Source organism: Astyanax mexicanus, chromosome 15 (genome assembly GCF_023375975.1).
Source record: "Astyanax mexicanus isolate ESR-SI-001 chromosome 15, AstMex3_surface, whole genome shotgun sequence".
In the NCBI taxonomy this organism is placed as follows: Eukaryota; Metazoa; Chordata; class Actinopteri; order Characiformes; family Acestrorhamphidae; genus Astyanax; species Astyanax mexicanus.
This window is the reverse complement of record NC_064422.1, coordinates 18154749-18167269: the sequence shown is the minus strand read 5'-3', so window position 1 is coordinate 18167269 and position 12521 is coordinate 18154749. Positions and strand designations below refer to the sequence as shown.

Genomic DNA, 12521 nt, shown 5'->3' with positions numbered 1-12521 from the left:
AGGCAGAGGTTCTGGGCAACTCCCATTCAGCCACAAAGCACATTCACTGACCAACACAGTGACTAGCTAATACTGTAACATAGGACTGCTCCCATGATGCTTTGCGGTGCCATTGGTGGTTATTTGTTGATCAAAACAAAGCATTTTAGCTGCATGTTCGCTTTGCCGATTTTTGTGGTGTTGGATAAGATTGTGAGAAACGTATCTGTGTAGTCCTGGTGTGTTTTGAGAAATTGGGAGCACTCACCATAAAGTAGCAAATTAGACAAAATGCCTTAAATAGCCCCCGTTTCAGATTGACTAGTGTGTTATCAGTTAAATGATAGCTGGTTTCAGGTAATGGGTTTCAGTCGAAATCTGCTACTGTCAAAAACAAAACTGAAAAGTATGGGTTAGCATCAAGGGAAATGGGAAAGTTAAATTCTTGCTTTGTGTCTAAAACTTTTTTCTTATTTCTTTTTTTTTACACATTTTTTTACAAACACTTTAATACACCTTTGGCTAAGTGGCAGATGCCAGTTATTAGAGGCAGAGGTTCTGGGCAACTCCCATTCAGCCACAAAGCACATTCACTGACCAACACAGTGACTAGCTAATACTGTAACATAGGACTGCTTCCATGATGCTTTGCGGTGCCATTGGTGGTTATTTATTGATCAAAACAAAGCATTTTAGCTGCATGTTCGCTTTGCCGATTTTTGTGGTGTTGGATAAGATTGTGAGAAACGTATCTGTGTAGTCCTGGTGTGTTTTGAGAAATTGGGAGCACTCACCATAAAGTAGCAAATTAGACAAAATGCCTTAAATAGCCCCCGTTTCAGATTGACTAGTGTGTTATCAGTTAAATGATAGCTGGTTTCAGGTAATGGGTTTCAGTCGAAATCTGCTACTGTCAAAAACAAAACTGAAAAGTATGTGTTAGCATCAAGGGAAATGGGAAAGTTAAATTCTTGCTTTGTGTCTAAAACTTTTTTCTTATTTCTTTTTTTTTACACATTTTTTTACAAACACTTTAATACACTTTTGGCTAAGTGGCAGATGCCAGTTATTAGAGGCAGAGGTTCTGGGCAACTCCCATTCAGCCACAAAGCACATTCACTGACCAACACAGTGACTAGCTAATACTGTAACATAGGACTGCTCCCATGATGCTTTGCGGTGCCATTGGTGGTTATTTGTTGATCAAAACAAAGCATTTTAGCTGCATGTTCGCTTTGCCGATTTTTGTGGTGTTGGATAAGATTGTGAGAAACGTATCTGTGTAGTCCTGGTGTGTTTTGAGAAATTTGGAGCACTCACCATAAAGTAGCAAATTAGACAAGGTACGTACCTTAAATAGCCCCCGTTTCACATTGACTACTGTGTTATCAGTTACATGATAGCTGGGTTCTGGTAATGGTTGTTGTGTCAAAATCTGCTAATGTCAAAAAAAAATAATCAAAAAATATGGGTCAGCTTCAAGAGAAATGGGAAAGTTAAATTCTTGCTTTGTGTCAAAAACTTTTTTCTTATTTCTTTTTTTTTACACATTTTTTTACAAACACTTTAATACACTTTTGGCTAAGTGGCAGATGCCAGTTATTAGAGGCAGAGGTTCTGGGCAACTCCCATTCAGCCACAAAGCACATTCACTGACCAACACAGTGACTAGCTAATACTGTAACATAGGACTGCTCCCATGATGCTTTGCGGTGCCATTGGTGGTTATTTATTGATCAAAACAAAGCATTTTAGCTGCATGTTCGCTTTGCCGATTTTTGTGGTGTTGGATAAGATTGTGAGAAACGTATCTGTGTAGTCCTGGTGTGTTTTGAGAAATTGGGAGCACTCACCATAAAGTAGCAAATTAGACAAAATGCCTTAAATAGCCCCCGTTTCAGATTGACTAGTGTGTTATCAGTTAAATGATAGCTGGTTTCAGGTAATGGGTTTCAGTCGAAATCTGCTAATGTCAAAAACAAAACTGAAAAGTATGGGTTAGCATCAAGGGAAATGGGAAAGTTAAATTCTTGCTTTGTGTCTAAAACTTTTTTCTTATTTCTTTTTTTTTATACATTTTTTTACATACACTTTAATACACCTTTGGCTAAGTGGCAGATGCCAGTTATTAGAGTCAGAGGTTCTGGGCAACTCCCATTCAGCCACAAAGCACATTCACTGACCAACACAGTGACTAGCTAATACTGTAACATAGGACTGCTCCCATGATGCTTTGCGGTGCCATTGGTGGTTATTTATTGATCAAAACAAAGCATTTTAGCTGCATGTTCGCTTTGCCGATTTTTGTGGTGTTGGATAAGATTGTGAGAAACGTATCTGTGTAGTCCTGGTGTGTTTTGAGAAATTGGGAGCACTCACCATAAAGTAGCAAACTAGACAAAATGCCTTAAATAGCCCCGTTTCAGCTTGACTAGTGTGTTATCAGTGAAATGATAGCTGGTTTCAGGTAATGGGTTTCAGTTGAAATCTGCTACTGTCAAAAACAAAACTGAAAAGTATGGGTTAGCATCAAGGGAAATGGGAAAGTTAAATTCTTGCTTTGTGTCAAAAACTTTTTTCTAATTTCTTTTTTTTTACACATTTTTTTACAAACACTTTAATACACCTTTGGCTAAATGGCAGATGCCAGTTATTAGAGGCAGAGGTTCTGGGCAACTCCCACTCAGCCACAAAGCACATTCACTGACCAACACAGTGACTAGCTAATACTGTAACATAGGACTGCTCCCATGATGCTTTGCGGTGCCATTGGTGGTTATTTTTTGATCAAAACAGAGCATTTTAGCTGCATGTTCGCTTTGCCGATTTTTGTGGTGTTGGATGATGTTGTGAGAAACGTATTTGTGTAGTCCTGGTGTGTTTTGAGAAATTTGGAGCACTCACCATAAAGTAGCAAATTAGACAAGGTACGTACCTTAAATAGCCCCCGTTTCACATTGACTACTGTGTTATCAGTTACATGATAGCTGGGTTCTCGTAATGGGTTTCAGTCAAAATCTGCTACTGTCAAAAACAAAACTGAAAAGTATGGGTTAGCATCAAGGGAAGTGGGAAAGTTAAAGTTTTGCTTTGTGTCAAAAACTTTTTTCTTATTTCTTTTTTTTTACACATTTTTTTACAAACACTTTAATACACCTTTGGCTAAGTGGCAGATGCCAGTTATTAGAGTCAGAGGTTCTGGGCAACTCCCATTCAGCCACAAAGCACATTCACTGACCAACACAGTGACTAGCTAATACTGTAACATAGGACTGCTCCCATGATGCTTTGCGGTGCCATTGGTGGTTATTTTTTGATCAAAACAAAGCATTTTAGCTGCATGTTCCCTTTGCCGATTTTTGTGGTGTTGGATAAGATTGTGAGAAACGTATCTGTGTAGTCCTGGTGTGTTTTGAGAAATTGGGAGCACTCACCATAAAGTAGCAAATTAGACAAAATGCCTTAAATAGCCCCCGTTTCACATTGACTAGTGTGTTATCAGTTAAATGATAGCTGGTTTTAGGTAATGGGTGGTGTGTCGAAATCTGCTAATGTCAAAGAAAAATAATCGAAAAATATGGGTTAGCTTCAAGGGAAATGGGAAAGTTAAATTCTTGCTTTATGTCAAAAACTTTTTTCTTATTTCTTTTTTTTTTTACACATTTTTTTACAAACACTTTAATACACCTTTGGCTAAGTGGCAGATGCCAGTTATTAGAGGCAGAGGTTCTGGGCAACTCCCATTCAGCCACAAAGCACATGTACTGACCAACACAGTGACTAGCTAATACTGTAACATAGGACTGCTCCCATGATGCTTTGCGGTGCCATTGGTGGTTATTTTTTTATTAAAACAGGGCATTTTTAAAATCTTGCCCTCCATCGTCAACTGTCTTAGTCCCCAGAATCCCAATCTTTGCCTGACTCTAGTTAATGCGTCAGTCCAGTTGCCCCGTCCACCACCCTCTTTGTCAAATTTTACACCTAAAATCTTCATGTCGGTCTTCTTAAAATCAAGATCCAAGTCGGTATGTACGTTTCCCCAGGGTCCAAAGAGCTGGGCCTCGGACTTGCCTCTATTGAGCTTAGCGCCCGAGGCCCTTCCAAACCAGTCAGTCAAGTCCAATGCTCTTTGACCCGATAAAAAGTCTGAACATAAAAGGGTAACGTCATCCATATATAAGGAACAAGTCGCTGTCAGTCCGCCTGGCAAGTCCAGTCCTTTGATCCATTTGTCCTTTCTCAAGATCTGCACCAAAGGCTCTATACATGCCACGTACAGAAGTGAAGATAACGAACACCCTTGGTGGCCGCCAGAGTGTACACTGATCGCTTTTGTGAGGTGCCCATTTACACGAATTTTGCTGCTGATATCTTTGTAAAGCAGCCCCACCCACTTAATGAACCTCCCTGGGAACCCCATTTTTTGCAGTACCTGGAACAGGTACTGGTGCGAGACCCAATCAAAAGCTTTCTCAAAATCTAAATTTAGGACTATCAGTTGAATGTTTCCGTCTCTCGCAAAACAGATGGCATCTCTAACCAACACTAGGCCTTCCTGGCACGGCGCAAAATGTCCCAAACGGTCAAATAAAATTCCACGGGGAGTCCATCCTCTCCCGGGCACTTTCCTTTTTTAAAACCTTTAAGCCATTTAAAAACTTCTTCACCGGTAAAAGCTTTTGTTAAAACATCCTGACAGCTAATAGTATTATCTAAAAAATCTAAAACCTCTTTCATTATTTCAGGGTGTACACTCTTTTCTCCATATAATCCTTTATAAAATTCTTCTGTTAATTTTAAAATCCCTCCCGTTGTTTTTTTCCTCCCTCCCATCTTTTGTTATATTTACAATCCCTCCCCCCCCTTGATAAAATCTTCTTTAAAAAATAGCGTGCATTTTTCCCCTTCTTCTACTTCTCCTTCCCGACTTTTTAAAATAATAGCTCTACTTTACTAGTAGGTTACTTGTTCTTATAGCCTACAACATATTGGGTTAGACAAACAACCATTAAACAAAGTATAACACAATACCCAATGGAAGGTAGCCCTGGTGGCAAGCTTTCACACTGATGGTAAGTTAGGATCTGAGGGACACACCCATTTTGCAAATAACGTGTTTAACTGGGCGGAGTTCAATTAAATCTCTGTGGAGTTGGCCAGTATTTATTGGGTTAAGTGGGATTAACACTGAAATATGTAACTCTGTCAAATAACTCCAACATTGAATAATATTTAACACTGAAAGAGTTAAAATTACACTTTGAGAGTGAAAATCAACTCTCAGCTGTTTAACTCTAAAATTTCAACTCTCCTTTTTTTTCTGTGTACAGAGATATCCCACTGTGCAGAAGATAATCATCAAGTCGGATACAATAACACCAAAGCTCAAAGCACAGAACTGCTGAAAAGAGATTTTACAGACCTGTAGTCTTCATTTAAGGACTGTGGGAAATCAGTTTTTATCTCTGGCCGGATCCCATAACTGGACTGGCTCTTTTAAACCACTTACATTTTCAGATGGTGCGTTTAATGCCAGTGGGAAAACACAGTGGCCCATCGTAAACACTAATCCAGGGAGAGAACTAGGGTTAGCAGAGAGCTAGCCAACATTAGCAACTAACTTTAGTTAGCTAGCTAACATTATAAGGGATAGAACTAAGTATAGCGGAAAGCTAGCTAACATACTAATGTTAGCAGCAAGCAAAGAAATGTTAGCAGCCAGCTAACTAACTGTTACTAATGTCAGAATATCATGTAAATATTAATCATGTAGCTAGAGAGATGCAGCTCCAGCAAGGATCAAACTCGCAACCTCTGGTTTAGAAGACCAGCACTCTAACCACAGAGCTATGGAGCCATCTTCAGGAAATTAAGGCTCCAGCAAGGATCGAACTCGCAACCTCTGGTTTACTAGACCAGCGCTCTAACCACTGAGCTACAGAGCCGTGCAGGTTTCCCTTATGCTAGCTAAATTATTAATATTTGCCTGCTATTCTGACATTAGGAACAATGGCATGGTAAGTTTGAATCCCAAGGCTCCAGCAAGGATGGAACTCGCAACCTCTGGTTTAGAAGACCAGCACTCTAGCCACTGAGCTATGGGGCTGTGCATGTTTCCTCTCTATTGTTCCTAATGTCAGAATATCAGGTAAATATTAATAATTGAGCTACCTTCTGGGAATTAAGGCAAGGCAAGGCAAGGCAAGTTTATTTATATAGCACCTTTCATACACAGCGGTCATTCAAAGTGCTTTACAAATTAGAAAATACACAGAGAAGTCATATAAAAAATAATAATAAAAAAACATGTAAAAGAATAACAGTAAAAATGGAAAATAAAAACTAAAATAAGAGTCAAGAAGTAAAATTAAAAACATGTAAAAGAACAACAAGGAATTGGAAATAAAATTAAAATAAGAAAAAAACATAATATAAAAGTGCCGTTACAGAATAAAAGTGGGCGGAGCTGCAGTGTTTTAAACTGAGCTGAAAGCCTGATCAAACATGTAGGTTTTCAGTCTGGATTTAAACATGTTTAGTGTTGGAGCTCTTCTAACACTCTCTGTTAACTGGTTCCATTTAAGAGCAGCGTAGTAGCTAAACGCTGCCTCTCCGTGTTTAGTTTTTACTTTAGGCAGCTCTAACTGACCAGTTCCTGATGATCTGAGAGTTCTGCTCGGCTCATACTGCTGGAGCACATCAGATAAATATGCTGGTCCTGCACCATTAACACATTTATAGACCAGTAACAGTACCTTAAAGTCTATTCTGTAACATACTGGTATCCAGTGTAGGGATTTAAGGATGGGGGTGATGTGCTCCCTTCTTTTACTCCTAGTCAGAACTCTGGCTGCTGAATTCTGAATCAGCTGAAGCTGTTTGATGGTCTTTTTTGGGAGTCCAGTTAGGAGTCCATTACAGTAATCAATCCTACTAGAAATAAAGGCGTGGATGAGTTTCTCCAGATCTGCTTTAGACAGAAAATCTCTGATCTTATTTATGTTCTTGAGGTGATAAAATGCTGATTTGGTGACGGCTTTGACGTGACTGTTAAAAGTGAGATCAGAGTCCATTTGTACACCAAGATTACGCACTAGTTCTTTAGATTTTAGGCTTTTTGAATCCAGATAGGCAGCTAGTCTGTGCCTCTCATTACTATTCCCAAATAAAATAATCTCTGTTTTATCTTTATTTAACTGCAGAAAGTTCTGTCCCATCCATTTATTTATCTGCTCAAGGCATTTACACAGTGAGTCAATGGGACTGAAATTGTTTGGGCAGAGGGCCATGTAGATCTGAGTGTCATCTGCATAGCTGTGGTAAGATATCCCATAGTCACGCATGATTTCACCCAGAGGAATCATATATAAATTAAATAAGAGTGGCCCAAGAATTGAACCCTGGGGTACACCACAGGTCACTGGCACAGTCTCAGAAACATTATTTTCCATTTCCACAAAGTATTTCCTTCCTTGAAGGTATGAACTGAACCATTTTAGGACAGTTCCAGAAATTCCAACCCGGTTCTCAAGTCTATCTATGAGAATGTTGTGGTCAATGGTGTCAAAAGCAGCACTGAGATCAAGCAGTAGTAGAATAGATATTTTTCCTGAGTCTGTGTTTAAGCGAATGTCATTGATAACCTTAATAAGCGCAGTCTCAGTACTATGATTGGGCCGGAAACCTGACTGAAATTGGTCTAGACAGTTATTTATGGACAGGAAGTGCATAACTTGCTTGAAGACAATTTTTTCAATTATTTTTCCAATGAATGGTAGATTAGAAATTGGTCTGTAATTGTTTAATAAGTTTGTATCTAAATTTTTCTTTTTTAAGAGAGGCTTCACAACGGCTGTTTTTAATGAATTTGGAAAATCACCTGACATGAGTGAGGTATTTACTATTTGAAGAATGTCTGCTGATATTGAGTAAAACACATTCTTTAAAAACTTGGTTGGTAATGTATCAAGACTGCAGGTGGATGATTTGAGGTGACTCACTGTATCAATTAAAACTTCTTCATTAATAGTGCTAAATTGGGACATGTTGACTATGATGCATGGTTTTGGAGAGCACATGGGCTCCTTGGTGGATAGAGATGTACTGATGGCTTGTCTGATATTGTGGATTTTAGTATTAAAAAATTTAGCAAACTCATTACATCTCTCAGTTGAAACTAGCTCAGAGGTCATATATGTAGATGAGTTAGTTAGTCTGTCAACCACAGTGAAAAGAACTTTGCTATTGTTAATATTATTGTTAATAATGCTGGAGAAGTAGGATTGTCTACATGTGCACATTATTTTATTGTAATCACGCAGTCTATCTTTAAAAATTTCTTTGTGAATATGAAGCTTGGTTTTACGCCATCTGCGCTCAGCCTTTCTGCATTCTCTCTTTTGGAGCTGAACTGCAGCATCATTTCTCCATGGAGCTTTCTGCTTGCATGGCATGGTTTTAACTCTAACTGGTGCAATCTCATCTAAAACTCTAGCAGTTTTTGAGTTAAAACTATCCAGCAGAGTATCTACAGAGTCTGATGGTTTGCATGGTGCAGAGCACACTTTGCTCACAAAAAGTTCAGCTGTCATGTCATTTATCTGCCTTTTCTTGTACCTAATCTGTCTGGTTTCACTGTGTATTGAAGTCCACATTTCAAAGAATACACAGTAGTGATCTGATAGTGCAACATCCTTAATAGAAGCTGATATGTTGAGACCCTTCGAAATAACCAAATCCAGGGTGTGACCATGACAGTGTGTGCTTCCAGTCACATGCTGAGAGAGTTCAAAAGAGTCAAATACATCATAGAGTTCTCTGGCATAATTATCCTTGGGATTATCAATATGAATGTTAAAATCACCAGCAATAATAAAATGATCAAATTCAGTAGAAATAAAAGACAGCATATCTGTAAAATCATCAATAAAATCAGCATTGTACCTTGGAGGCCTGTAGACAATTACTAGTAATATTCTTGGTGCCCCTTTTAAAACTGCACCTAAATATTCAAAAGATGTGAAGTCACCAAGTGATAACTGCTTGCATTGGAATGTATCATCAAACAGCATAGCTACACCTCCACCTTTCTTGCCGGTACGTGAGACATTTAAAAAGTTAAAGTTTGGTGGAGCCGACTCAATTAATACACTTTCAGCACTACATGAATTTAACCATGTCTCTGTTAAAAACAGAAAATCAAGCCCATAATTTGTAATAAAATCATTAATTAGATAGGACTTGTTTGTAAGAGATCTGATATTTAGCAGAGCTAACTTAATAACCTGTGCATTTTGTTCCAAAGCCTGTGGGTTACAATTTACATACTGCAAGTTGGATATATTCACATTATCTGACCTATACTCTCTGTTCTTTCTGCTTCTGATAAGAACTGGAATGGGGGAGATAATTGGCACACAGGGTCCGTACTTGTTTTGAAAACATGTACTGCTGACTTCACCACTGTAGCAGCACGGACCCAAAAGATATCAGTTTGCTGGATTGCTTGTGGCGGCCTCTTCCCTTATGGTGGAGGGAGGTGGGAGGGGCTCCTGCTGGTGAAGAAGTCGAGAGCGAAGCTCTCTGTCCGGTGGTTTAGGAGCTTGCCTCTTTTTTTTGGGTTGTGGGGGGAGTTTGTTTAATACTTCCTCATGTTCATGCTCACTGGGCTTCATTTTGGTCCCCTTTACTAACTCCTTGATTGGGGAGTGTAGTGGTGGTGAGAATGGGGGTTGCTGGGTCCGTGAGGCAGTAGGTGACTGTGGAGGAGAATTTGTGCTGATTTTCCGCTGTACCTGAGGACTCGCTGACAGAGAAAGCGTCAGTCTTGTCCCTGCAGATACCAGCTTCTCCATGGTTGCTGGGAAGTTCAGGTGGGGTGATGATGGGGTGGAGATGGAGGATGATGATGATGAGGTGGAGATGGAGGATGGTGTGGAGTGTTCATGCAGTTGCGGTGTTTCCGGCAGCTGATACAGCAGATCATGGCTCCCGTCCGATAACTCCGCAGTCTCTGTGGGGGGAGGATGTTGTGTCTCTGTAGTGCAGACAGTGTCCTTGGGTGTTAAAGCTGACGTGTCTTCACCAGTGGGAACAGAGAAGTTGCACAGAGAAAAAATTAAGTTCTCTGACAGGAATTTGACTCCTCTCTTGTTGGTGTGCAGTCCATCTCGCCTGAAAAACTCTCTCTTCCCAAAAAACAGATTGAAATTGTCAATGAAGTTCAGTCCGTTTGACCTGCAGGTTTTCTGAAGCCAAATGTTTAAAGCCAACAGCCTAGAGAACATATTGCAGCCTCTTGCAGGCAGAGGACCACTGATGAATGTCTGAATGTTGAATTTGCGCAGTGTGGTAAAAAGATCATTAAAGTCCCTTTTTAACACCTCAGACTCCTCTTTCCTTGTATCATTCTTTCCAACATGAACAATAATCCGTTTCACTGTTCTGTATTCAGCCAGTAGTGTTGGAAGCTTCTCATTCAGTTCAGAAACTGTGATGTTTGGCTCACATCGAACGATGAGTTTGTGATTATTTTTCATGCCATGAACAGAGTCATCCCCCAAAACAAGGGTGTCTGCTGTGGCCACAGCCTGGAGCCCTGTGGCTCTCCTGGGGTGTTTTGAATGGCTGAATCTTCTGGTTCTTTCTGTATCATACTGGCTGGTATTAGGAAAGTCATTGAGGTTTTGCAGTGGCTCAAATCTGTTTTGCAAACTAAGTGACTGGAACTGATTTCCTCTGGCTCTGTGCTCTGATCTCCGAGCAATAGCTTTAGCATTAGCTTTAGCCAGATGTGCTATGTTAGCAGGAGTGGAGGACACTACAGAGCTGTATGTGGCATGGCGTTTGGGTTTAGCTCCAATGCGAACCCATTGCTGGTTTTGCCCATATCTTTCAGCTGTACTCAAGCAAGGATCAAAGCAAGGATCAAACTTGCGACCTCTGGTTTACAAGACCAGCGCTCTAACCACTGAGCTATGGAGCCACACAGGTTATCCTTGAACTGCAGCTTGTGACTTAGTTAGCTTAACTTTAGAATTAGTTAGATAGATGGTACATATATATGGTATATATATGTTTAACTTGCCCTGATGTACCTGATCAGCTAATAACTATTTCATTTTTCAAACTGTGTTTATAATTTAGGATTGCAGGACTACTGTAAGCTATAGTGAATGAAAATCAATTTAGCTAAATAGTTATCTAAAAGATATCTGGATAGCCAGAATTTAGTACTGTTACAGTACTTTATGTTTGTAGTTTAAAGCAGTTTCTTAACATTGATCACTGCCCTAAAATTGTGTTTTCCAGCGGATCGAACTGATCAGCTAATAAACAATAATTTATTGAGTTTACCTGTTCAAATCCCTTAGACTCCTATGGAGCCTAAATTAATCATTATGTATATCCAGCAGTGTATTTTACACATCATTTCATTATTTACTTTATTAAGTGCATTTAAAGCAGAGAAAGCTTTAGAATATGCAAAGTAGTGGGAATATGCAGTAGAATATGCAGACAGCTTTCAGACACCTTTCACTGTCTTTTAGTTTTATTAAAAGCAATGACAAATACATATATTATTATTATTATTAGTAGTAGTAGTAGTAGTAGTAGTAGTAGTAGTATTTTAACTGTAGAACCTCAACAAAACAAAGATGTGTATGTGTATATTTAATGCCAAAAATATATACTTTATATACTTTTTGTATTGTAATGTTATTGTACGCACAAAACAGAGGTGTAGGGATAAGTAGTAGGGATGAGGTGAAATAGGATTGTTTCTTATTGTAACTGATTATTTTTTTTATTAAAATATTTTTTTTTTTATGTGAAGTCCATCAAAACCTTTTGAATTAAACTGTAAATAATTATCAGAGGCAATACTGCGATAAAAAAAACAAAAACATTTTTGTTTATTAGTAGTTAATTTTGGTTCCTCCTTACCGTGTTGTGGCTGGGGCCCTAATTAGCGCTACACCTGCTTGTATGGGTAAGGCGTGTTTCTGTGACTCTGTTCCCATAGTTTTAATAACGCACTAAAATGAAATTATTGTAAACCCCTAATAAAAAGCAGGCGATGAGGACTGTGTGTGTCGAATCTGATGCGTAAAAAACGAGTTTTTGTTGACTTTAGAGAAGTTTAGTTCAGCCTTTTCCCCCACTATGTGTATTAAGGGGCTGAGGAGACAGCTGCTGCTTGCTGCATGTGCTAACTGTGCCCCATGCTATATTTTGTGCAGGTATGTTCATGTTTTGTGCCATTTAATGAGTATATGATGAGTAAAATACTATAATAAGCCACTATACGATCAAATGTTTAGCCTTTTACAGTAACTATTTTATATCACTATTTTAGATATTTTTATAAATACAGTATACATATTTTTATTCTATTTCTAAGATTTAAAGTAAAAAAAAATCAAACTAATCTGTCCTGCATCCTAGCTCTGTGCTGGTTCATATAGTATTACACCACAGAGTTTCTGTGTTTAGAGCATTTATTTGCAGAAAATGAGAAATGGCTGAAGAGTTTTCAG

At 38.9% G+C, this 12521-nt stretch overlaps 2 non-coding genes across 2 annotated transcripts; both read right to left on the bottom strand.

Moving 5' to 3' along the window:
- Window positions 1-5854: 5854 nt before the first annotated feature.
- trnat-agu (transfer RNA threonine (anticodon AGU)) lies at window positions 5855-5927 on the bottom strand. The gene has a single exon. It is a non-coding gene; the product is annotated as a tRNA-Thr (tRNA).
- A 4965-nt stretch (window positions 5928-10892) lies between these two features.
- Window positions 10893-10966, bottom strand: trnat-ugu (transfer RNA threonine (anticodon UGU)). Its single transcript has one exon. It is a non-coding gene; the product is annotated as a tRNA-Thr (tRNA).
- Between the last annotated feature and the right edge of the window lie 1555 nt (window positions 10967-12521).